Source organism: Phasianus colchicus, chromosome Z (assembly GCF_987193195.1).
Source record: "Phasianus colchicus chromosome Z, bPhaCol1.hap1.1, whole genome shotgun sequence".
In the NCBI taxonomy this organism is placed as follows: domain Eukaryota; kingdom Metazoa; phylum Chordata; class Aves; order Galliformes; family Phasianidae; genus Phasianus; species Phasianus colchicus.
In genome coordinates, this window is record NC_143476.1 from 34,790,099 (window position 1) to 34,815,654 (window position 25,556).

The 25,556-nt window shown below is 38.0% G+C and overlaps 1 long non-coding RNA gene across 2 annotated transcripts; it reads left to right on the forward strand.

Moving 5' to 3' along the window:
- Positions 1 to 417: 417 nt before the first annotated feature.
- Positions 418 to 25,556, forward strand: LOC149912845 (uncharacterized). 2 transcript variants are annotated; one of them, XR_016461473.1, is made up of 3 exons: positions 418 to 510; positions 9,710 to 9,775; positions 25,427 to 25,556. It is a non-coding gene; the product is annotated as an uncharacterized LOC149912845 (long non-coding RNA). The 2 variants fall into 2 exon arrangements; XR_016461472.1 differs by lacking the exon at positions 25,427 to 25,556 and adding an exon at positions 10,786 to 10,882.

Here is a 25,556-nt window from a genome sequence, read left to right on the forward strand (position 1 = left end):
TGCAAATGTATGATTAATCACTAAAAATAAACTGTTTTTTTTTTCTTTTTTTTTAGGTGAGATGGGAGAGAAATAAAAGTGTACTAATACCACTGGTTCATGAAATCACAAAAACCAAGGGAAGCTGTAGCTAACAGAAGAGCCTTATATTTGATACAGGCTAAAACTAAGACTTTAAGATATCATAAGGCGACTGTTAGTCACTAAAATAACAAATATTATAATAACAAACAAAGGAAAGTAAAGACAACGTGTCATTAAAGGGACTCAGATAAAAATGGAAGTGAAAGAGAAACTTCACTTGTTGGATCTCTCTGAGGAACAGTTAGAACTTTTAGAGTTAGAACAGTTAGAACGTGTTTTCACAAGTCTCTTGGTCTCCAGGCAGCATTTTCTCTGCATTCTCCTTGAGCTTTGGACAACCTGAGGCAGCAAAAATGCTCCTTAGAACTACTTTGCTCCACAGCATCATTTAAACTTCTTAGACGATAAATCTTTTTGGGTTGGTAGGTAAGCTGGCTTACTTTTTTGTTGTTGTTGAAAGGACAATGAATGTTTAGCATGTAATCAGTATCTTTGAATTTGATTCAGATTTGTATTCTTTTGCACATCTCTGTTTTCTTTTTCCTGTGCCTCTCATTCCACTACTTCTGCTTGTCACAACCTATTTTTTGTTTATTTGCAAGAGAAATTTTTACCATTGGTCAAAGCGATAAAGTAAAAGAAGTTATTGGAAACCTTTTAATGGCAATGATGATTGTAAACTGCCAGAAGAATGACTTCTTGCACGTGTGTTTCTGGCATGAGGCCTACTTTTAAATCTCAGTTCTGTATCTTGACCCTTCAGCTGTAGCCATGTCAGATATTAAAGTACATCATCAGGAATGTCTAATCACTAGCAATTGACTAAAAGACCATCAATCATCAAGGCCCACATGATGTCCACTCAAAAGACAGAGTAATGGAGAGCAAGGTGATGTTAGACATGCAGGATATCGAAACATCCATCTCCCTGAAATGACAGATTGTTGGAAAAATAACATCTAGTTAGAAATTATTGGCATATTTGGAGTAACATGGAGTTTCACATTTCTGTCACATTGATAAGGAAATAATGAGAAAAAAGCTATTCCTATGCTACTGCCTGTTAGGCAAAAACTCCCCTGGGAGTGTTGAAAGTAAATTCTAATTTCAGATAATCTGTGAAGAGCTAATAAGGCCAGACTAGATGAAGATGAATGCATGAACCAGTAGTATCTTAAATTGCAGATCATGAGATTTCCCTCATGCCTTGCTTTGAACACTTTTCATGTATCAGAATTACATGTTCCCCTATTGTGTTTCAAATCAAATAAATTCCTTTATTGTATTGTAATGCATTTCATTTTATTTTTCTGAAGCTATTTTAATTACTTTGATTCTATTCCTGTTTGGAAAGGAAAAGGAGAGTTAAAAAAAAAAGCATTTTCAAACTGTGCCATGGACTGGAATGATCCTTTATAACAGTCATTTATTCTCTAATAAAGCAATCTCTAAAATTACTCGGTGAAGTCAGTTCTGGTGAGGCTGTATCTAGAGTTCTTTGGCCAGTTCTGAGACCCCGAGTTCTAGAGAGAAATGGAACTACTGGAATGAGTTGAGCAGAGGGCCACCAAGATGATCAAAGGAGTGAAGAACCTCTGCCATAAGAAGATGCTCAGCAATCTGGGACTGCTCAACTTGAAGGAGACTTGTGGGGGTCTCATCAGTGTCTATAAATTCCTGAAAGGAGGGTACAAAAAAGAAAGATGTTATTTTCAATCATGTCCAGTGAAAAGACAAGAGGTAATGAATGCAAACCAGAGCAATAGGGGTTTTCATCCGAACACCAGCATGCACTTCTGTGCTGCGTGGGTAGCTAAGCCCTGACACAAGCTGTGGGGTCTCCTTGAAGATTTCCAGAAGCCACCTGAACATGGTCCGAGCGCCCTACTGTGGGTGTCCCTGCTGGAGCAGAGGATGGGCCTGGTGGACCGAGAGGTCCCTGCCAACATCAGCCATGCCGGGATTCTGAGGTTCTGTGAAGCTGATGTAAAGAAATGTTCAGAATAGGAGTGTCAGTGTTAAATTTCACTTCCTGACGCTGAGAGAACAATACTTTGCTGCACTATTAGCAATAGTTACTCCAGTTGTCAAATGCACCCAAGAGAATTAGGCACATAACATCCAGTGAAAAGCATAAGTCAGAATATCTAGGTTACTGTGCTTAAGAATTCAGCAAAAATTCAAGCCAGACATTAAAAAGTAGGACACCGATTTAGGGAGTTTCTTTTTCCAAAGCTTTAAATCAGTCCTGCATTAAAACCAGTTTTGGTGTGCCATGTTCTAAACAAATCAATAATTTTCAATTCAGGATCATATTCATAATGGAACAATGTAACTTTTCATTTTACTGATGCAGTTTGATATTCAACTTCTTATCAAAGCTCACATACCTTTATAGACCTCAATGCTTAATAAATTCAGAGAGCCCAGACTGTGCTTTATATATGAGGTAATGCATGAGAGATTTCTCTGCAGACTTTTCTGAGGATTTTTACCAGACTCTTATCCAAAAAGATCCAAAAATTTAAGTTCTAGTGTACCTTTTTATTTTTTTATTTCTTTACATTTCCGCCAAATCCGATTCCACATTGAGAAGTTTCTGAACATTCATCACTGCAACACAAAAAGGATTCCTTGGTTGTAGTTATAATTTATTTTTTACTTTATTGATCAGTAATGTGGAACGGCAGTGAAGTGATTTGCAGTTTCACACACACCACAAATCTCATACACTGTATATCCAACCAGGGCTTTTTATGCCAGAAGAGGATGAGAGCCAAAAAGTACTTTCCAAAATGTGCATTGAAAGGGACATCAGAAGAAGTCATTTGTTTTAAAAATATGCCAAACCCACCATCATTATTATTCTTGGTTGAAATGGCAAAAGAAGAATGAAGAAAAATAGATAGGGATTAAGGGTAGAGATAGAAAATGAAAGAGAGAAAAACTCTGCATGTTTTGAGAGATTTTGTAAGACCAGGGGTTATATTATGTGAAAAGCTGTTGTTAAAAAGGGAGGTTTGTAATCGTCATGAAAGCTGACACCTCAAAGAAAGAAATGCATGTAGGTGAATGTTTCTGTCTAGTGTAACCTGCCGGAGTGCCTGCGAGTAACAGTTTGCTTATAAACCACTGCATATTATAAGAGCTCCTGGTGTTGCAACACAGTTTGAAAGCATACACTGTCCATCACACTTGCCCTGGTACAGGGCAGCTTTGTCCTGAGTCAGTACTGGTGGCGGGCACTGAGCTCTTCAGTGCACACAAGGGCACTGGGACATTGACCACAGAATGCATCCCCTACACGTACCTCTTGTGCAGCGCCACTGTGGGTGCTTTGCAGTGTGTCCTCTGTGAGCGAAAGACTGCCTGTTAGTGCTTCTGGTGAGGAGTGGAAGTGTCTCCAAGCATGGGCTCTTGAAATGGTTGGGCCACAGAGTGTGGTGCAAATATCCCTTTAGTGGTGCCAATCTCAGCCATTGCAGTACCATCCTATTATTAACAGTGTTTGTTATTAACTCAGAGGAGTCACTGAGCCCATGCAAAATAGGCAATATTTGGACTGCCTGCAATGCACCCTGTCTTGTGAAACAGGAAATAACTTTTTCCCTTGCAGTGAATGCAGTTGATTGTCTCAGGTATCCTTTCATATATTGTAATAACCAACGACATGCTGTTGACACATGGCAGAAATTTATTTCCTTCGTACAAGACACAAGTATCTCTCAGGATAAGTTCTGCCATTGTTCTCTATTTATTCAATACTCTCACACACAATTTCTTCTGTATTCCTAGTAATAGCTTGTTCACATAACCCATCTAAAAGCTCTTTTCCACCAATACTGAGTACTGTGGAACATGGTCAGGAACAGTTATACTATACATTTTCCAAGATATTAAGAAATATGTATTTATTTTCAAGAACATTCTTAATAACCCAAATCTGGGCTTAGTCCCAGTTTGAGAATAAATTGAAGACATAAACACTTCTCAATATGAAGCAAATTATTAACGTTAAAATGAGATTCAAAAGCTGTAGGTTTGAAGAAAAAATAATTCACATTAGTATATTTTGGAAACATTTAGTTTATATTTAGGGTAGATTTAGTACCATTCTATTTTTCAATAGAAAACCGTCAACCACTTTTGATATATATTCGTATGTGCTGTAAGAATTTATCAGAAATCTGTCAGAATTTCTTTCGAGTGTTTTTCTCCAAGGTACTGACTGATTGCAACTAAGACTTTGCAGTGATACAAAGGGAGCAGTAAAACTCCTTCCTATGCTAGTGACACATTCTGGATCTAACTGTGAATCCAGCTGTGGCATCCCTAATCACTGCAGGGGAGCTGAACTAGGTGGCCTTCTGAAGTTCCCTCTAAATCTAAGGATTATATTATTCTGTGATTCTACGACTAATAGTTCTGATAATACTACCAAAGAAGCACTGGTTTTGGTCACTGGCTGCCTTGAAGTAGTGCATTTGCTATTAATCTCTTGCAAATAAACAAGCAAACAAACAGACAAACCTATATCCAGTTCTCCTCCTGTTATGGTTGGAAAACTTCAAGATTATTTGCATCTCTTCTTTGTCGAATCCAATCTTCTTTGAATTTACCTCCTAATTCTGCATGTTAGACATACCTACTTGTGATCAAATTATTTTCCCTGAAGTTGCCTCCTCACAAAAGTACCTGCCAATAATTCTTTTTTTTTTTTTTTTTGTTCACTTTCCCTTAATGAGAATCTTCCCTTAATGAGGGAATAATCACTTCCCTTAATGAGAAATCCAGTTTCTATTCACTGGATGTCAGAGAAATCTCTTCCATCATCGCAGTTTGGCTGGCTTGCTTGTTTTCTAGACAGCCAGTTGTCCCAGCTTGCTATTTGGAAAGTCTGAGGTCAATATTATAGAAGTCTGACAAGTTTTCAACATGGTAATGTGTGAATCTAATCTTTAAAATGACATTTCATGGTTCCATGGAGATGTTTGCTCATGAGAGATGGCAGGGTGCAAAGCAAAGGGTCCTTCTCTGATTCCCAGACAGTACCAATACAGCAGCACTGCCTGCCTGCTGTAGGGCTGCCCACTGCTCCTACCTGCACTGCACGGGGCCCCTGTGAACCTATTCCTCCCTCATCCATCCCACTTGGAAAGCAGACCTGCTCAGGTGGTGTCATCTTGATGGGACCTCACCAAACTTTACACTACAACTCAATACTATTAACACACACATATATATATGTGTGTGTTTTTTTTTTAATTAATGAATTAGGGGTCTGAAATACACCACTTCCTATACAACTTCTGTGGTTTAATCATGAAAAGATGTGGTCAAATTTCTGTTTCCAGATAAGAGAAGTATATTTTACAAAGTGTTGAAGACAATTAATTCCTTCAGCACTTCCAACCTGGAAAAACAATGCTCTAGAAAAAATTTACATTAAAATTACTGAAAAAGGAGAAGTGACAATCCCATCCACCCCACAGCTTCTGCCTCCCAAATTCCTGTGCTGTCTTATACCAACTTTTAACAAGGTGTGGTAATTCCACTCATTACACACATAAAACAAGAGCTGTAGAACAGTAATAGCAAGATTATATGAGCAATTGCCTTTTGTTTTTGCTAGCTGAACAGACTGAATAAACAGAGCAAAGCAAATGATGCAAGATTAGGTGAAATATGCCTTCTTTGGGATTTATACAGCTTGTCTAGCTCTTAGCAAGCTGCAAAATTCTCAAAAGCAATGCTTATCTCCTATATAACAGTCTGCACTCTGTGATGTATTTCACCTGGTGCCTCTCCATCACACTGATGCAATCCTGATGAAGAGGTGATATCCTCTGTGTCCTTTTTCTCACAGACATCTTGCAGAACATGTTTAACTGTGTGCTGATGACAAAAAAAGAAGACCTTTGGAGAGTGAATATCTGGATAATCTCCTCTACCCTGTGACAGTGAGATTAATAGATTCCTTCAAAATAAGGGCAAATTTGTTTCTAGATGTTTCCCTCGGCCTGATCCCAGGTGGGACCTTGTCCCAGTTCTGTCTTGTGGAAAAAGCTTTTAGAACTGTTTAGTCATGACGAGGCTTTTTCAGTCTTACCTTTACAGAATTGCAGAATCATAGAACCATTTGAGTTGGAAAGGACCCTTACAGGCCATTTAATTCAACTCCCTGCATTGAACAGGGACACCTGCAGCTCCATCGGGTGCTCACAGCCCCCTCCAGCCTGCCCTTGAGTGTCTCCAGGGATGGGGCACCCACTCGCTCTCTGGGCAACCTGTGCCAGCGCCTCACCATCCTTACAAAAAAACCTTCTTCCTTGTATTTGGTATATACAGTACATATATATTCTATATACATTCAAAACACATACCTGAAGCTGGTTTATGGAGTTAAAACTCACTCTTCCCTATTCAAAACAAACATTTCATCCACTTGGTAATTAAGCCAATCTGTTATTTTCTGTCTGGACAAAAGATCATTATTTTTATAATTTTAATGTATTGTTTGAAATTCTACACATCACATTGCTTTTTGAGACAATTGTTTTTTGAACACTTTGTATATATGCAGTTATGCCAGTTACCACGCAGCCATGTGACAGCAGCTGGTTTTGAGTGCCTCATGCAAATCTTTTCTTCCTCTCCACTTCTCCTGGGAAGACGTTGTTTTTCTGACACTGCAATAGACATAAACTGCAAAGCCCTTTGAGAGCAAGGCTGAACATAAAATAGAATGGTTTGAAATGCCTCGCTTTCATTGAATTTTCTCCTGGAGGACTGATGTTCTCTGGCTAAACCAATCCATCACAGAAGTTAACGTGATGAGGGAGTTGGGAAGGTGGCAGGAAAGAGGGATGAGTGGGAGACTGGGGGCTTAAAGTGACAGTGCTTCAAGCAGAGGGAGCGCTGTGAACTTGAGGATACCCAAGAAGATGAAAAGCCCTCTCTGTCACCAGCTGTCCTATGCAGGTGTTTGGATTTCCCTCTGTAACCAGTACTATTAACCCTGCCAGCATCCAGCGTGCCAGCTCCACTCAAAAACTGTCACTGCTATTTACAGTCAAATCTCAGAAATGCTTTCAGCAGCATCATGTGAGCCATTGCTTTTTTGGAGTCCCCTCCAGAAGAGGGAAGGAGAGGAAGACAGATAAAATTTCAATGAAAAGCTAAAACAGCACTCACATTTTTTCCAAAAACTTTCTCTTGCTGTTTTCACGAGATTTGGATTTTGCCCTGCAGCAAATCACTGAAGAGGGAAAAAAGTTGGTCATAAAAGCAGCTTAGAATAACCATGCCTTATGAATAACACTTCGCTGGCCTTTGCACTACGGAAAGGGCAATATATTCACCTCACTCTCTTTTCCAACATCAGAAGTTACCTCTCTAAGATAATTTGACAGCTGTCATGACACTCTCTATTTAAAGAAAGAGAAAAAATGTATATTGAGTGTGTTTTCCCATCATATTCACTGAGCAATTTTCCTGAATTACTTCTTCATTGCTTTCTCTGACTACTCCTAAACGTATGAGCAGTTAAAGCCTTGGCACCATCTTGCTCTTCAGATCGAGTCTTTAATATTTTGAGAGCGTAAAAGGAATATGGCAACACAGGACTGAGATCTTTAAGGTCTGTTTCAACCTGAGCAGTTCTATGATTCTAAGATTTTATGTTTCTATGACTGACCATGCCTCAGATCTAACAAGCAGTAAATCTAAGATCACATCCTATAAGCTTTTGTAAGAGACATGAACAATTCAAGCCCACAACTCATTTTTGTACTGGTTCTTAAGGTTAATATTTTCTCTGCGAAAGTATTAAAGTTTCTAAATGATATGAAGCAAGTGTCATCCCTTGCATAGATGTGCTATCTGTCACACCCACCTTCAGGCACTGATACAACTTTCAAAGTCTTTTTCCGTTTTACTAAATTTCAATGACTTTGTGGAAAACAAAGCCATAAAAGGAGAGAGGGAGGCCTATCATGTAAATTAATTAGGTAGGTTACATTAGGTAATTTATTTCCAGATAGCATAGCAGGTAAATTATAAGTCTGTTAAAGAACAGAAATCACCAAATATTAACTACAGAATAAAATGTATATGGCTTTCTTAGAGTCCTTCCAATTAAATCTCCATCAGAGCTGCTGATATTCCACACTGTTGCAAATTATCACATCTAAAAAGCAAATCTTATATTTGGAGTGAGCCTGTCATCAAAACATGTGCAACCAATTTCTTCCAACAAGTCTTACTGGGAAGGAAAATGCCATTTCACAAAACAAAAGCTTTGGGAAAGGTAACAATCTTAGCTAACTGCAATCCAGCATTTTCCATTACTGAAAGTTTCTAGAAGGCCTATGAGCATAAAATGAAAGCAATTATGACTTTCAAACAGATGATTAATTGCATATTACACATCTATTTCCTCAAATAGCTAAAATCCTAAGAAATTCACAGAATTCTAAGAGATGAATCTTTCTAAGAGAAGCAACAGACTTTTCTCACTGGTCTTAAGCTCTCAACGATAATAAAAATCTCTTCCCTTGTTCAAAATATACCATGATCACAGTTCTGAAGGAAATAACAAATCTGAAGGAAAAGAAATGTAACTCTTCTTTTTTTTTTACTGTAATAACTTTCATTTTAAAATTTCTAAGCTCGTAATAATATAGTTCCAGTTGTGCTGTTAAGCCATGTGGATCGCACTGTTGGAAAATAGTTAGAGAGCCTGGGCATTCCTTTTACACTTGGAAAAAATTAAACATTCCATTTTTTACATTTTAAAATTGAACCAACATTACACTGGTAGAAATAGAAGAAGAGGAAATAAATATGGAGGTAAATATGTCATAGGACTAATGTGGAAAATCAACATTGAGGAAGTAAAGAACATGAAATCTAATTATTTTAAATAAAAGACTTCTTATGAGTAGAAAAAATATGTTGTTAGAAACAGACAATATTAGAAGGACCATAATATACTGATTTTAACCAGGGGGAAAAAAAATACTGATACTAAACAATGGAAAAAAGAGGGAAATCAACTTCTTGCACAGTCTGATCATGACAGGACAAGTGAGAATGGTTTTAAACTAAAGAAAGAGAGATTTAAATTGGATGTCAGGGGGAAGTTTGTCACTCAGAGAGTGGTGAAGCCCTGGCACATCTGTCCAGAGAAGCTATGGGTGTCCATCCCTTGCAGTGCTCAGGGGATAGGCATCCTCCTCTTGTGGATGGCAACCAGCCCACAGGGTTGAAACTGCATGAACTTGAGGTCCCTTTTATCCCAACCCTTCCAAGATTCTATGATTCTCTGAAAAGTACCATGAAATGTTACTATTTATTAATAAGTACCATTGAGCTCACACTGATATATTAAATTTTGCATGCAATATTACACATATTAAAGAAATACTACATTCTTATGAATTTTGAAGTCTTTCATGCCAAGACTTTCCAATTTTTATTGTAAAGAATATTTAGGGGAAAAAGCACAAATTGTGAGGAATTCTGCAAAAAAAGTTATTAAAACCTAGCTGTTCAGAGGAAAATGATAATAATAAATGGGAGACACGGGAAAAACTGTTTGTTTGTTTGTTTGTTTCTTTTAAAGGTGAGAGATTGAGTTATAAATCACAAAGAAGGGAAAAGCTGCTGATTATACTGTGCAAGAAATAAGGTAAGTAGGAATTGAGTTTACCAAGATTTAAGTAGTAGAATTAAATCAATATTATTCACATAATTCCAGCATGGTTGAGGTGTAAAGGAACCTCTGTGTTCATGTATCCCAGATTGCTGCTTGCTTGAGCAGAGCCATCCACAGCAGGATGCTCAGGCCCACTTCCAGGTGGCTTCTGCAGATCTCCAAGGAGAAGACTCCACAGCCTCTCTAAGTCCCTGTGCCAGTGCTTTGTCACCCACACATCACAGAAATGCTGCCTGATGTTCAAAGGGAATCTTCTGTGCTCTGGGTTGTGCCCACTGCCTGTTGTCATGTTCCTGGGGACCACTGAGAAGAGTCTGACTCTGCCTTCTTTGTATCCCCCTTTTAGATATTTATATATACTGATGGGGTTTTCCCTCAGTCTTCTGTGGGTCAGATCTTTCAACTATTCCTCACACAGTAGATGCTTTGAATCCCTTCATTGTACTGTTCAGTAGCTCCATGCCTCTCTCTTACTGGTAAGACCACAACTGGACAGAGGATGCCAGGTGTGGCCTTACCTGAGCTGAGTAGAGGGAAAGGATCATTTCCCTCCAGCTGTTGGCAATAGTTTGCCTTGTGCAGCCTTCAGTACTGTAAACCTTCTTTGTGGCATATTGCTGGCTCATGGTCAACTCAGCGTCCACCAGGAGCCCCAGTCCCTTTTCTGCCATGATTCATGTGACCCACAACATGTATTGCTACATGAGGTTGTCCTTCCCAAGGTGCAGGACTCTGCACTTCTTCTTGGACATCATGAGGTTCCTGTCATCCCACTTATTTAGCCTGTCCAGATCTGTATAGATGGCAATATGACCTTGAGATGCATCAGCCACTTAACCCATTTTGTGTCATCTGTTAAGTTGCTAAGGGTATACTCTGCCCTATCATCCACTAATTCAGATAACTCCTTACAATTAAATGTAGCTGTAGTGGCATATGCTTGGTGTAATTGATCAGTGAAAATGGAAAATATACCTAAACAGCATTACAGGAAACATAAGACATGAAAAAGGAGATGAGACTACATTTCTGACTTCCAAGATTGGATTTTTACAAAAGAAAAAGATGTTTCCAATTTCATCTGAGAGCAAACCATTTGAGATTCCTCCCTGTTTAAATGGATTACTAAATAATGTAAAATAAATAAATAAATAAATAAATTTGACAATTATTCTTTTCAGCTATTAGTGTATTTATCTTGTCTTTAAAATCTGCTACACTACCTATTACAGTAACTGCTAGAATAAGACAACTAACAAAATATGCAAATAAACAACAATTTAATACTCTGTTGGTTTCAGATGAGATAATTTTCTTCAAAGTGGTTGGTAAGGTGCTGTGTTTTGGATTCAGAATGAGAATAATGTTGATACATCACCAGTGTCCTAGTTGCTGCTGAGCAGTGCTGCATAGAGCCAAGGACTATTCAGCTTTTCCCACTGCTCTGCCAGTGCACAAGGAGCTGGGAGGGGACAGAACCAGCACAGCTGTCCCAAACTGGCCAAAGGGATGTCACATACCACGTGGAGTCATGTAGAATGACAGATCTGGGGGAGCTGGCCACAGGGCTGAATGCCACTTCTCCATAGGTGGTGAACAGCTGCGCTGTACATCACTTACTTTATATATTCGTTATTATGATTACTGTTCATTATTATTATTATTTTCATAATTATTATTGCCCTTCCTGTTCTGTCCAATTAAGCTGCTTTTATTTCAACCCATTATTTTTACTGTTGTTTTCTGTTATTCTCTTCCCCATCCCACTTGGAGAATGTAGATAGTCACAAAGTTCTTTTTTACAAATTCTGTTCAGAATTGCTCTTAAAAACCAGCTTTCCTGCAAAAACTTCCAGTAGCTAGCTTGTGCTAGAATATGAAAAGAAAAACATTTCAACATATTAAAATGTTTAAATGAAACCTACTCTAGGGAAATCTTTTTTAACAGGAATGTTGAACTAGACAGTCTCCAAAGGTGCCATCCAACCTGTGCAATTCTGTGATTCTGGGAAGGCAAAAATTAGAAGTGTTTCTCAAAAGCATATATATTTTTTTTCCCATTCAAAATATATTTATTTATTTATTGCTTCTTTCCAGCTCTTATCTACAAGTAACAGAAACACTGAGAAACTTTAAAACTCTTTTGGACACCGGAGTACTCACACGAGTGAGAATCCTTAAGCTGTATAATTTCAAATGTTTCACCTATGCAGCTTATGAATCCGTTATGTTCTTCTGCACTGCCTCAGTAACTGTCATCTACTTTTGAAGCTGGTCATAAGTCAAAGCAAGCTAAGATATAAATTTAGAATAAAAGTGTTCACCATGGCATCTTAATGAGATAAACAAAATAATAAACTCATGTTCTGTAAACTGTCAGCTCACTAACCCTAACAGCTCAGTGCATAACTATAGTTTCAAAGAATGATTTTAACCTATTGCTAATAAATCAGTGAACAAGACCAGCAGAAAAGATAATACATAATAATTTATGTTCAGTAAGAATATCATCACATTTATCAAGGATACAGTACTTTGTAAGAAAGCATATAATTTCCTCTTTCAACTTTTTTTTTTTGTCTTTTACTTCACATAAGTGAACTTTGAAATATTATTGCAGACATTTTCAGAATCTCCTCATTACTTTAAACTTATCAGCAATGTTCAATAACAAGATTAGATGACAGTAACAATAACAAATGTTTTTAGTTGTGTCAGGAGGTCAAACAAGCACACTGAGTTTTAATCGAACCTAAAAACACCTGATGCTTAAAATTTGTAAGTTTTCCATAATCCATTAAGTTATAACAGCAGGTTTTATTGTTGTGGTCCAAAAATAGTATTTCTTCTAGAAAAATGCAGGTTTTGTAATACAAGTTTTAAATATACTTGATGTTTCCTTTAAAAAATATAATTTTTCAGTAATCAAAAATTAAAGTTTTTTTCAATAAAAGTGGTGAGGCACTGGCTCAGAGTGGCCAGAGAGGTGGTGGATGCCTCATCCCTGAAGGCACTCAAGGTCAGGCTAGAGGAGGCTCTGAGCACCTGATGGAGCTGTAGGCATCCTGTTCTCTGCAGGGGAGTTGGGTCAGATGGCCCTTAAGGGTCCCTTCCAACTCAAGCTGTTCTATGATACTGAAACATCAAAAAAGCTAGATTTTTTTGAAAGTTCTAAATGTATTATTTTGAAATATTTTTTTCTCATTGTTATTTTCTAAGATGTCTCCTAAGCCCCTAAAGAAAATATCCACCCCATCATTACTTCCTCAGCTGAAAGAGTTTCCTGGCTAAAGTTTTGACCCCAACAGCACTTAGTATCCCTTCAGCTGGACAAGAGTTTTGTTGTGGCCTTCTTGGCACATGAAGTGCTCATGGAGACAGTGGTGGTTTCAAAACTGGAAATGTCCTTTGGCAAAGCATCAGCTAAGAACTTTTGCTGGAAGAAAAATATGTAAGGAAAATACCTAAAAATTAAATTATATAGTTATCCAGTCATTACCAGCAAAGAGTTTATGCTTTTCTGATAGTATCTGATTTTGGTCCTTGGATTTAAGGAACATTGGTTTAAGTAATTCAGCAGCTCTGGTCTGCAAATGCAGAGGCAAACTTTGTGTATTTTTATATGCTTCGAAGTGTCATCCTGTATCCGTATTACAGTGAAAGCAAAGGCCTTATTGGAGTGCTGTTGCTCGGTTTCTTGTACTTCAGCTCCTTTACAAACAGTGTCTCCAGTACAGAACAAACCTGCTACTTAAAGCTGTGAATCATCAATACTTTAACTCTTCTCCACTGTCAATGCTGAAGCATTTCACAGTCCTAACACATTCATTTTCAGTGGTGCTAAGACACTAAATGGAGTAAGAGATCAATTTTGGGTCATCCTATGTGCAGCCAGGGTTTGGACTCAATGATCTTCATGGGCCCCTTCCAACTTGGGATATCCTACAATTCTATGGTTCTTGTCAACATAAACAGTTTTCCTACAGCTAATCCAGTCAGTAACATTCAAAAAGCAAAAGATTTTGAATTTTGGCTGAATTGTTCCCTTTAGAGAACATGTTCTTTCTCCCCACCAAAAAATGGATACTCATTGAGAAGCTGTAGTTTAAGTACGGAAAGGGAGATGCTTGGATTTTTCTCTAAAGAAATGTGGGCTATGCAGGTGGGGAGAAATTCTCCTTTTAAAAGAATTTTAAGGATTTTTTTCCAAACAAAAATAGCTGTGTATTGATAAAAAGGCAAAGTTGGCTTCTTAGGATATTAGATTCTAATTCTTTTTTAGCTAGGCATCTTCCATATATTGGCAAGTAACATATTTTCAATATTCTTCTCTTTATATGCCCATTGTTTTAGTTTGAAAAGGTTTCAATAAAAGTGTGTATTACTTGATTTCTTAAATTTCTTAAATTGTTTCAGCAAGAAAATTCATGATGAGCCCAATAGTTCACTCTCATGTAAAAAAGTTGCTATTTTCCCAGTCAGCTTTCAACTTCTGTACTGGAAGGAATCATTTGAATTGCAACTGAACACAAAAATCAGACAGAACTTATTCATGTCTTCAGTAGTCTTACGATGGTCATGAAATGAAAAAGACCTTCATAAATGCTCATAACAACAATTTTATACTATAGGAAACAATAAAAATAGTGTGGGGGCCCTTGTAGCTCTCCAGTCATTTTTTTTTTACATTAGAGCAGGAAGCCTAAGGACCATTGCTACAAAGAAGCATGTTTTTTTATGCTGAAATTCATTTGATTGCAGAAATTAAGAAATCTAAATAACAGAAGAAATGTGCACAAAGGACTGAAATGGCATGGCCACAGGTATAAAACTACGCAGAGACTGAGAAGACTATAACCTGAAATGTCCTCAGACCTATGCCTCAGTCCTAAGCACTCTTTACAGTACTGCCCTTATTCTTCTGTAAACACAGCTAATTTCAGAGGTAGGGTAGTAGAGGAAACACATCAGTGATCTGCCAACCTTGTTTCTACATGAAGTTTAACATCCTTAGTTTCTACTAAGTTCAGCAAATATGAAAAGTTGAGATCAGCTTAGACCATGACGGGACAGTGAGACAAGCTCTTGCTTCTTCCATTTTTCTAAATACCATTAGAGATTTAATGACTGATATAATTATGATACAGTGCTTGTGAAATTCCAGATCATTAACCTCACCTGCCATGTGTAAAATGGAAAAACTGCATCCTTGCTATTAAAAGAACAATATACAGAAATAATTAATACTTATTATAGTAGTCACACTGAAAATTGCAAACTTAAGCAGCTGCTGAGACTGGAGCGCACTGTTTCTGGCTCTGCAAAGGGAGTACAACACCACTGAGCAAAGCTTCAGTGCCTACTGCTGCCTCAGTTGGGTAGGATGACCCACCTGACCTGCAGATGCATGTGGAATGCCATGGGTCTTCTGATGTTCAATCTCCAAGCAATAGCTTTTTTTTTGGAAAACCTTCTTCCATCAGTTTTATTGCTCATCATGACAATATACGATATGGAATATACCTCTGGTGAGTATAGGCCAGCTGTTCCACCTGTGTTCCCTACCAATCTCTTCCCACTGAGAAACAGAGAAGGCCTTGATGCTCTGCAAGCACTGCTCAGCAATAGCATCAGTCATTTCTCAGGACTGGACTGTAGATCTGAAACACAGCACCATGTGATCTAACTGTGTCCTAGCCAGACCCTGTAAAAGGAACCCTAATTTTTATTGTTTATTTTTTTACACCTTGAATGGCACAGAAGTGTGTTAGGAGGTGTATTTAAATTTGCCCAGAAATGTAATGGCTCAGTAAGCTTGTGATTTGTTGATACAGATAGACACTCCATTGGCTTACTGCTCCTCGGGAACTCTTGGACAATGACATGACAGTAATTAACTAGACAAAGCAGAGGCAATTTAGAGGAAAGGAAACAGAAGCATCCTTCCTAAAGAATTTTACTGCAGTCATAATAAATTAAAACTGAATGCTATGTTGAACATGGAAATCTGCCCTTAAAAGTAAAGGCAGATACCAGATGTAAAAGGACAGACTATAAATGAAATATGAGATATCAGCTGTGTTGATTTTAAAATTAGGATTGGTCTTTAACATTTTATAGAGGACAAAGAAATGTGTGCTTCAGTAACTGAGCTCTGGTGGAAATCAGTGCCTACTCTACAGGATCAGCATCGAGTGCCTCTGGCAGGAGTATTGCTTGCAAGGAAACAAAGGGAGGCACTTATTCTTTTTTGTAAGTGCTCTTATCACAGGAGACCACACAAAGCACTCAAGTCTTTTCACTGCTTCCTCATTTTCATGAGCTGCATACAGAGCATTGGCAAATTTCTCCAATCCACCAAAGATGCTAATTTTAGTTGGACTATTTGTATCAGTACAAGACAATTAGTCAGGAAAAAAGGCGAATGTCAAAAGCACATACTCAACAAAGTTACTTGCTTCTAAGTTCTGTAAAACCTATGAATAAGTCTTACATAAACTGGCTTCCTAAACCTTAAGTTATTGTACTCCGGGGTGGATTAGTTAAAAATATTAATGGCTACATACTATGGCCAGTATGTACTCTTCCTCCCTAGTTAAAAATGTAAATCTGCTTGTGTTTATTGGTTGTATAGGGAGGCAATTGAAACTCAAACCTGACTGCAAATACAGTCTAGATGTGAGAAGTGAACAGTTGGAACCAGAAGTTGCTGGTACCCTCTGAGAATAAAACTACATTCTGACATAGTGCTGGTCAGTCTACAGAACAGTCATCGTCTCCCAGACTGCTGATAGTCTGGATGACATACAGATGTGTACCTCTGACACAAAGTCCCAAATAACTGCCCACTATCTACCTGAGAGGGGTATTTGAAAATATTTTATTATCTTAGTAGATGTATGTCCAGTTTGCACTTTAATGTATTTCTTACTATCCGACCAAGGACTGAGATGGTAACTGAGTATAAAACAACATCTGGAACGGAAAGCAGTATGGTATGGTATGGTATGGTATGGTATGGTATGGTATGGTATGGTATGGTATGGTATGGTATGGTATACCACGATGCAGAGAGAACTTGAAGCTCCCTGAACACAAAACCTATCTGCTCTAAGTAACATAAAGCTGAATTGTGACTAAGATGCTTTTGTACCTTAGAAATCTCTTGGCAGATTCACAGTTATGGTTTTCAATGATTTTTGCCTAACAAGTTGGATAAAAAATTACTAAGATGTACTTTAAAATCTGAAAACTCTCAAATCCAAGCTATATAAAAGTAAACAGTTATTTCTTAATAATATTGCTTTTGGTTAAAAAGATAATTAATTTTCTTCAAAGAAGAAAAAATATATAATCATTTCAAACATTGAAAAACTATTTCATTATTATTGACATTTCATTGTTATTGAGATGAATGAGAAAATGAAATTGGAAATCATGAAACATGTTATTCATCTTAAATCTGACTTTTCAGCTCTGGCTTTAGAAATGTTTTAGCAAAGGAAGATAAGAGTCTATCTCATTTTACAAGTACAAATTTTTGACATGACTTCGCTAACAAAATTAGGTTACTCTGAATGAAGCAGAGTTACAGACAAGCCTATTCTAACCAAAATATGGCTGCTTTTTTTTGTTGTTGTTTTTCTTTTCCATTTTATAAGGAGTTATAGGCCAGTTGGACCACAAATTTAAAAATGTGTCTTTAGATTTTAATTACAAAGCTGTAAATGATTTTCTCTGTGTATCTCAGGGTGTTTCTTTCTCTTTTCAAAGTCATTGCAGACTGATTTAAAGCAAATAACCACAAACAAAACTGAAGTTCAGATGCCAACCAGGGAGGTTCCCAATGTCTCTTTCTCCCTCTCCTAACTAGATGGTATGAGAAATTTAATGCGCAGAGATTTAAAAGCAGTCAGAGAAACCACCAAAGAGTGGAGTGCAGAGATACACTCTTTCACTAAAAACATGCACTTGATAAATAGTCATGCAATTAACTTTGCATAATACTAAACCTTTATTGACCTCCTGTTGCTGCAGAGCTGCAAGTAGGAGCTTATGCTGCATCACTATATCAGTTTTTGATGTAACAGAGTCTAATTAGAAAAATGGTTAGTACCTCCAGGAGATTTTCTGAAGAAGTCAAAAAGGAGATCAGCAATGTTTGGTGATTAGCCAGATATTCAGACTGGGTTGAGTATGTGCGACAGAAGTATCCATAGCATGCAAGTATCTGTAGGAGTGACTGATGGTGGTATTTCAGTGTATCTGAAGGACAGCATGTCAACCATAATAGGGTCAGGGAAACATATGTCATTGCTACAGTCTGAGGTTTCCGATTTTAAAAATGCCATGCTTGCTTTCTTCACCTGGTTGAGGCTGACCTTGAACACTGTAGACAACGGTATAAACAATGTTTTTGCCAACTGTGTGATAAAGACCATTAGCAAGATAGAAAATAAAATATAAGACCTGCCACATCAGATCAGACATACTCTACATCAAGTCCAGTGTCATGTCCTGGTCAGCAGCCCATTCCAGATGCTTAACAGAAAAGTGAGAGAAACTATGCTGTTGGCAAGCTGTGAAGTGACTATTACACAAGAAAAATGTCACTGACATGTCTACTCTCAATTAAAAAAAAAAAGGAAATGGTCCTAGTATTTAGGTGTATAGCCCATGAAGCAGGCAAGATAGACAAGATTTAAACATAATCTCACTTGAAGATCAGTGTTATGTGATCAGCCCAAGAGTCCTACAGGAAAGCTGGAAATTGATCCTTTTTGATGAGCTTTAACAACAGCAAATGTAGAGTCCTGCACCTAGGGAGGAATAAACACATACATCAGTTCAGGTTAGGTGATGATCTGCTGCAAATGAGCTCTAAGGAGAAGGACCTGGGGTCCTGGTGGACAACAGGGTGACCATGAGACAGCAGTATGTCCTTGTGGCCAAGAAGGCCAGTGGTATCCTGGTAACATTAAAGAGCGTGGCCAGCAGGTCGAGGGAAATGATCCTTCCCCTCTGCTCTGTCCTCGTGATGCCACATTTAGACTGCTGTGCTTGCATTTGGGCTCTCCAGCTCAAGAAAGTCAGGGAGGAGTCCAGCAGAGGGCTACAAAGACGATGAGAGGACTGGAGCATCTCCTTTATGAGGAAAGGCTGAGACACCTGGGACTGGTCAGCCTGGAGAAGAGAAGACTTGAGAGGGAATCTGATCACTGTTTATATCTAAAGTGTGGAAGTCAAATGGATGTGGCTGGGCTCTTTTCAGTGGTGAGCAGCAACAGGACAAGGAGCAACAGGCAAAAACAGGAACGCAGAAATTTCCTTGCAAATATGAGGAAGAACTTCCTTACAGTGAGGGTGACAGAGAACTGGAACAGGCTGCTCAGGGAGGCTGTGGAATCTCCTCTGGAGACATTTAGTACACACCTGGACACTTTCCTGTGCGACCTGCTGTAGGGAACTGCCTCAGCAGGGGCTTGGACTTGATCTCCAGAGGTCTGTTCTACTTCCTCCAATTCTGTGACTCTGTGATTCTGTGAGGTGGATGCCATGATTGCTTACTCTGTGGTATGTGTTTCTGAACTGTAACTTGGGACCATTCTGGTTGTGTGAATTTCCACACATATGAAACCTCTCATGAGATCAAATGCAACAATAGTTGTTCACATTTGTATGATCTAAAGGCCAAATTTTTAAATGAATTGTCACTCAGATGCATGACCAGGCATTGAGAATGCCAGTTTGCCAAAAAGATAGAGTTTGTACTATTTGACTGAGTTTTATTCAGGGGCTGCAGGCTGGATGCTCAGCAGGCTGAATTCCTAAACCCAACCACAACCACAAACAAATCTCTTATCTGAGCTGAAAGTGATGTCTACATCAAAGCAAATGTAAATTTTCAGTTGGATGTTTGGAATTAGGGTGGCTTTAGTCAGTATTCATCCAGGGAAGAAGATGCTCATGACAGTAAGATAGTAAATACAATGTTTATCATGACTTTTGTTAACTACAAGCTCAATTCTGTAGTAAGGTAAGGACTCATAAAGTTAGTTCATCCTGATATTAGCATCACGAATGAAAACCAGTAACTGCATATCTTAAATCAGGAAGGGGGAGAAAGTAAGGAAAAAAGTAAGGAAGAAAGAAAGGGAAACATAAAAGGAATTAAAAATAAAAGAACTCTTCTGAATGCATTGTTTGTATGCTTTAATAGCAAGAAGTTTCAAGCTGTTTTTCATCATGCTTGCTAGCACTTATTTAAAGCAGTGAAATGAGGTTACTCTCAGCATTAATTTTAACTTAAGATTCTGCTACTTCTTCCTGCAAGATATTTGCAAAGTTAAATTTTAATTCATTCCAGTAATATCATATAGTAAGTTGTTGCTTATATTCAAAGAAGAAAACTCCACACTGCTGCTGACAATTACAGCAGCAAGCAGCTGTTTTCAGCTTTATTTTTTCTAGTGAAAGTAATGATAACACCAAGTAATGGATCCTTTATAAATTGTCCTGGAGAGCAAAGTATGAAATGCTTTAATGTCTGTTGCAGCTGCACATTGGATTTGGGAGAGTTTATCTGTTGCCAGCTCTCCTTATGTCAGGACACAGGACCTACACCTCTGTGACCAATTTTAATTCCTTCTGGAATTGAAAAGTTTATCTTGTGGTCCTTCTGTACCTTCCAGCTTATAGGCAGTACCCAGGCAACAAAAAGTGAGACTCTGCTCCTCTGTAGTTAATAATCATGCAATGACAGCAAGTTCAGCAGTAGCAAAGCCCTGTTCTCTTCACTTACAAGGAGGGGTACATGTTTCCACCTTATCACTTAGTATGTCTGCCATTGGCTGAAGAGCAGTTCCAAGGCTGAGGTGTTGCCAACATCAATAGTATCTGTTTTTTTCTGATGTACCTTTATTCATTCTTATTGTTTTAATCAGTTAAATGAACAGCAATTAGGAACTCACTATATGGAGAAAAAAACTTGCATGGAAGGGTGGAAATGGTCAATGGCATCACTACCAACAAATGCAATAATAATGAATGAATTATTTGTGTGACTGAGCTTCTGAAGGACAGAGTAAAGATCCTGATTCATTATTCTCTTCCTAATATGGACAGAATAAAATTGAGATAACATATCATGCACAGTATAGACTGTGCAACTTGAAACAAACAAACAACAAAACAACAAAAATAGGCATAAAGTTGTTTTTTAAAATTTATTTATTGGAGCAAATTCCATGTGTTACCTTTCAAACCTTTAATAGACAGAATTCCAGAAACCTTGAAGATGCAACTCACAATAAGAAGGTGATGGTCAGGCTTCATTGTGCAACTGCTGTGTAAAATAGAAGATAATAGTCCTAACACTCTAAATGAGTACTTTATTTGCTGAGATTTCACACAACTACAGCTACACGAAGAGCCTGACTGCTGAGAGTTAGTTTCATGTGAAAATGTAAAAGGGTAGAAAGAGAAGAGCTATATACCCAGTCATTCTTGAAATAGGAAAGCAGTCAAAATTTTTAAAATAAATTTTGTAATGGAGAGTCACAGCTGTCCATTTCAAGTGATTCATTATTTCACTTAAAATATCTTCCATTATAAAAATGCATCATTTTCCAAGATTTTTTTTTTTTAATTACAAAAGAAAATCAAAAATTCCTTTATGAAAGGCTCTGATGACCTGGTACTAACAAATTCTTTAATGTGTGCGCTCTCTTGTTTTGGATTACAGCTCCTATGTTGTCTTAAAAAGCCATGATGACAGAAGCCACTAGTGACAGAATATTTATTATGAGATATGGTTTGGCTTCAGCATAACTTGCTTTCTTTTTGCTGCTTGGACTCCATTTCTTTTTCCTATAATGTCCTATGACAGCACACATGTGCAAAATAAGATTTCCACACATCTGTTGGTGAATACAAAACATCTATTTTATTCTACCAAATGAGACAATTATCATAGAAAAGAAATTTTAAAACAGCAAGAACAAAACAATGTGTGTAGTTGACTGAAAAATACAACCAACTTGAACTCAATCTTTCCAATATATACTGGAAGGGTCCCCATTCAGAACCAAGCCAGAAGAAAACATTTGCTTTCCTAATGACCCCTCTGAAGTCCTTGACACAAAGTCAGTGTGGCAGCGCAGTGAGACAGAGAGCTGCTCTAGACCAGGTGCTGCCAACTGCCCAGCTGTCTGCCAAAGACACGTCAGGTCTCTTGCTCATTCCATGTCCCTTCTCACAGGCTCTGACTGACAGCTTGGTTCTCAGGCATTTGCAAAGCACACCTGTGACCTTGCTCTGACTTTCTTCTCTCGTGAATCCTGCATGTAACTGTTCTTCCATTAGAAGAGAAAGTGAATGGGAAGCAGATGAATTTTTCATAGGATGATGTTGCACTGAGGTTTCTCAGCAATCCACCACCAAAGGAGCTCCCCCCATCACAGCACCTGACACTACTCAGATGTGTGCGTGTTGAAGTGCTGCGCAGCACAGACATCCTTCACACACATTCCCCACACTCCTGCACTTTCTCCAGCCTTAAATAGGAAATGAAAAAAGGCTCAACGAACTACAGAATTACTAATCTTAACAAATCAATTATGACAGAGTAAGGTTAACTTACAATGTTAACTGAAAATGCTGCTTGCATGGCTGGAAATACAGATGCAGCAGCTCAAGAAAATAAGGATTTTGTATGGTTGAATACACATGTACACAATATGACAGATAACATTAATACGAGCAAAGACACTTCATGGACAGTTCTCAAACGTGTTTACAATAAAACAATAATTCCCTAGCTAACAGTATTATCCTATTGTATCCACCTTATTTGCCTTCCTGCTTGAGTGGAGTAAAGTTGAATGGCAATTTCAGAATCAATTTGATCTCCACAATACATTTAAATGTTTCCTCGAAAATGAGGAAACAAACATGTAATTCATCTGCTGAATGGCCACCATTTCTTGGGAATTGGCGGGGCATCACTCAGCTGCTGGTGGGTTAAACAACTACAATCCCTCCCTCAGCTCTTCTCTTTGCCTAAGCAGTTCAAACCTTTGCCTGGGGAGCAAACTAGACGCCGTAATATAGATTTACACAATCAGCATTTTGTTAAAAAGAAATAGCTTTGATAATGGGGAATTTAACATTTTAAAGGGTATGCAAGCTTCAGGGAGTGCTGGGCATCCAGTGCTCCTTTCAGTTAGCACACAGCAGAGAGTGCTGCATCTACAGCATTCGGGCTGAGATTTCCTTACTTGCTGCAACATATCTGACAAGTAATCATGTACTTTATTTCCAGCCTTTGTTCTCCTTCAACTGAATTACTTCTGGGATTTTGTTGATATTTGTAAACCACTGCTCTAGCCTTTAGACTAAATCAACGCATCAAGAAGACTTCTCATTCTTTTAGGAAAAATGTTCATGATGTAGGTTTGCAGCATTTGTTGCTGCGCATTGTTCATTGTTCTTTATTTCCAGAGTTGTAGATTACAGTGTCATCCAGTGACAAATAAGCCCTTTATCTATACCTAAAATCCCCTGAAGTACTCTTATTGTCTTGCTGTTCAGTGCTACTCCAGAAGTACTTAGAGAGAAAAATTCCCTGCTTCACTACACTTTTTGTTTATTTGTTTGTTTGTTTTTCCTTCCTGGAAAATACATCTTATGCGTTCTTTTAGAAAGCTATACTTGTGGTGTTTTGTTTTGTTTTTTTAAAGGAAGCTATAGGTACAAGGTGAAGGTCAGATAACAGTTCTGTGTTACCTTTCAGAACAATTGCTCCTAGTGCACAGCAGCTTCATAATAAATCATCAGCTGACTAAAATGGCAAAGCCTTGGGCCATGGGATGTCACTCAGTTTCTCTGCAGTGCAGACATCCTCAGTGAGTGTCTTAGTAAAGCAAAAATGTTGACCAGGTTATTACACTCAGCGTGCCATAATTCTAGCCATGCAGTGAAAATTATGAAGTTGGTATCCAGACTTTCCAAGAAAAAAAATCCTCACTTATGAAAAGGATCACATCACTGTCCACCACAGCTGACTTACTAACTTCTGATAGGAAACAAAAACCTCTTTGAAGTTCAGTGAGGATAAGAAAGATGTTTTCAACTGAACTGGCACTGTTATCAAATACTTGACATTCCAGAAAGCATGTTATATGTCCAGATATATGAACTTGCCCAAAGTATGTGCTGTCTCCTCAACAGAAGATTTTACCAAGGAATAAGATAGAGGACTGCAGCAGCTAAAAAGGTGGTTGCAGTACAGCATAAATTTCTCTCAAAACCAAATGCATGGTGTGGTGAAAGACCTGAGAGAATACTACCACAGGGACATTTACTAAGGATGAACTTTCAAAAATGCAGATCAGAGTTATCTTTGTGGTGTAACAGCACAGACTGGCAATACAACCCGTGGAGGCTTCCTTTATAGCACTACTCTCTGGCTGTAGAATGATATTTTATCCTAAAAATACCTACAGAATCTGCTTCTATTTACATAATAAGACAGTGGTGACTCATGTGCTTTCTCACACCTTCCTCAATAACAGTGAGATTCATTTTTTAAGTACTGAATTATATCTAGGGCTCAGATGTCTTCAGTGCAGCAAATAGATCTGCTCTGATCAGTGCAGCTATGCCTCCACAATCACTTAAGGCAGGAAATCACTGAACTGAGCCCTCAAAGTGTATTACTTCATCACAGTGAAGTTTTCTCTGGCCTCCATCTATGCTTGATGTAGTTGACAATCTTCTCTAGGGCAGATGGGTTTGCTCTAAGCTAAGCAAACCCAAGGACTTCAGCCACTCCTCATGCATTTTGGCCTCCAGATCCTTCCCTATTTTCATAGCCCTCCTTTGGACAGTCTGTGATAGTTTAATACCCTTCTGGCATGGTGACACCCAAAAGTGCACATGGTGCTAGAAGTAAGACTGCAACCAGCTGCAAGCTGAATGATTATTATGCAGCACAGATTATAATCATTAGGTATGAAAGATTATACCATTGCAGTAAAATGGATTGACTGGAAAACACACTTACGCAGCTATCAATGTAATTTGTTATGCAACCACTCAACAACACAAAATCTTTGTAGATGTGTCTAACTTCTGAATGCAGTTCAAAAATAATCATAGAATAGCTTAGTTTGGAAGAAACCTCAAAGATTATCTAGTCCCACAATCCTTGCTGTGAAATCACTATCATGTTGTGTTCTGCTCACGTAAGTCCCCTTAACAAAAAAAAAATCCCATAAAATGCTACACAATCATAGTAGCAGTTTACCTTCCTAATGTGACAGATTCACGTTTTTGTTGTTGCTGTTGTTCTTGCCCTTGACATTTCTACTTGGGTGAAGGAAAATATAGAAGTATGCAAGAAATACCAAGGGACAAAGGAAACGCATTTAAAATTTCAACAATAACACCATATTTTATACAGAGAAGCACTAATGAGAGTCTTCTAACTAATTTCTTTAAAAAAAATGTATTCAACTTGCATATTTCAAGTACAGTTTGTAAGATTGTATAAATAGAAAATCCTATCACAAGTGTAATTAAGCAGATTTGCTTCCAGGTGTGGTTTTTTTCTTTGTTTTTCAGGTTCATGATTTATTCACTATTTTCTCACAGGACAAAGGTTATTATGCTCACAGAGCTTTAGAATTGATGGCAGCATTCACCCTGAATTCAAACTATGAAATAAAGCCTTTTGCAAATTGATTCAAACAAA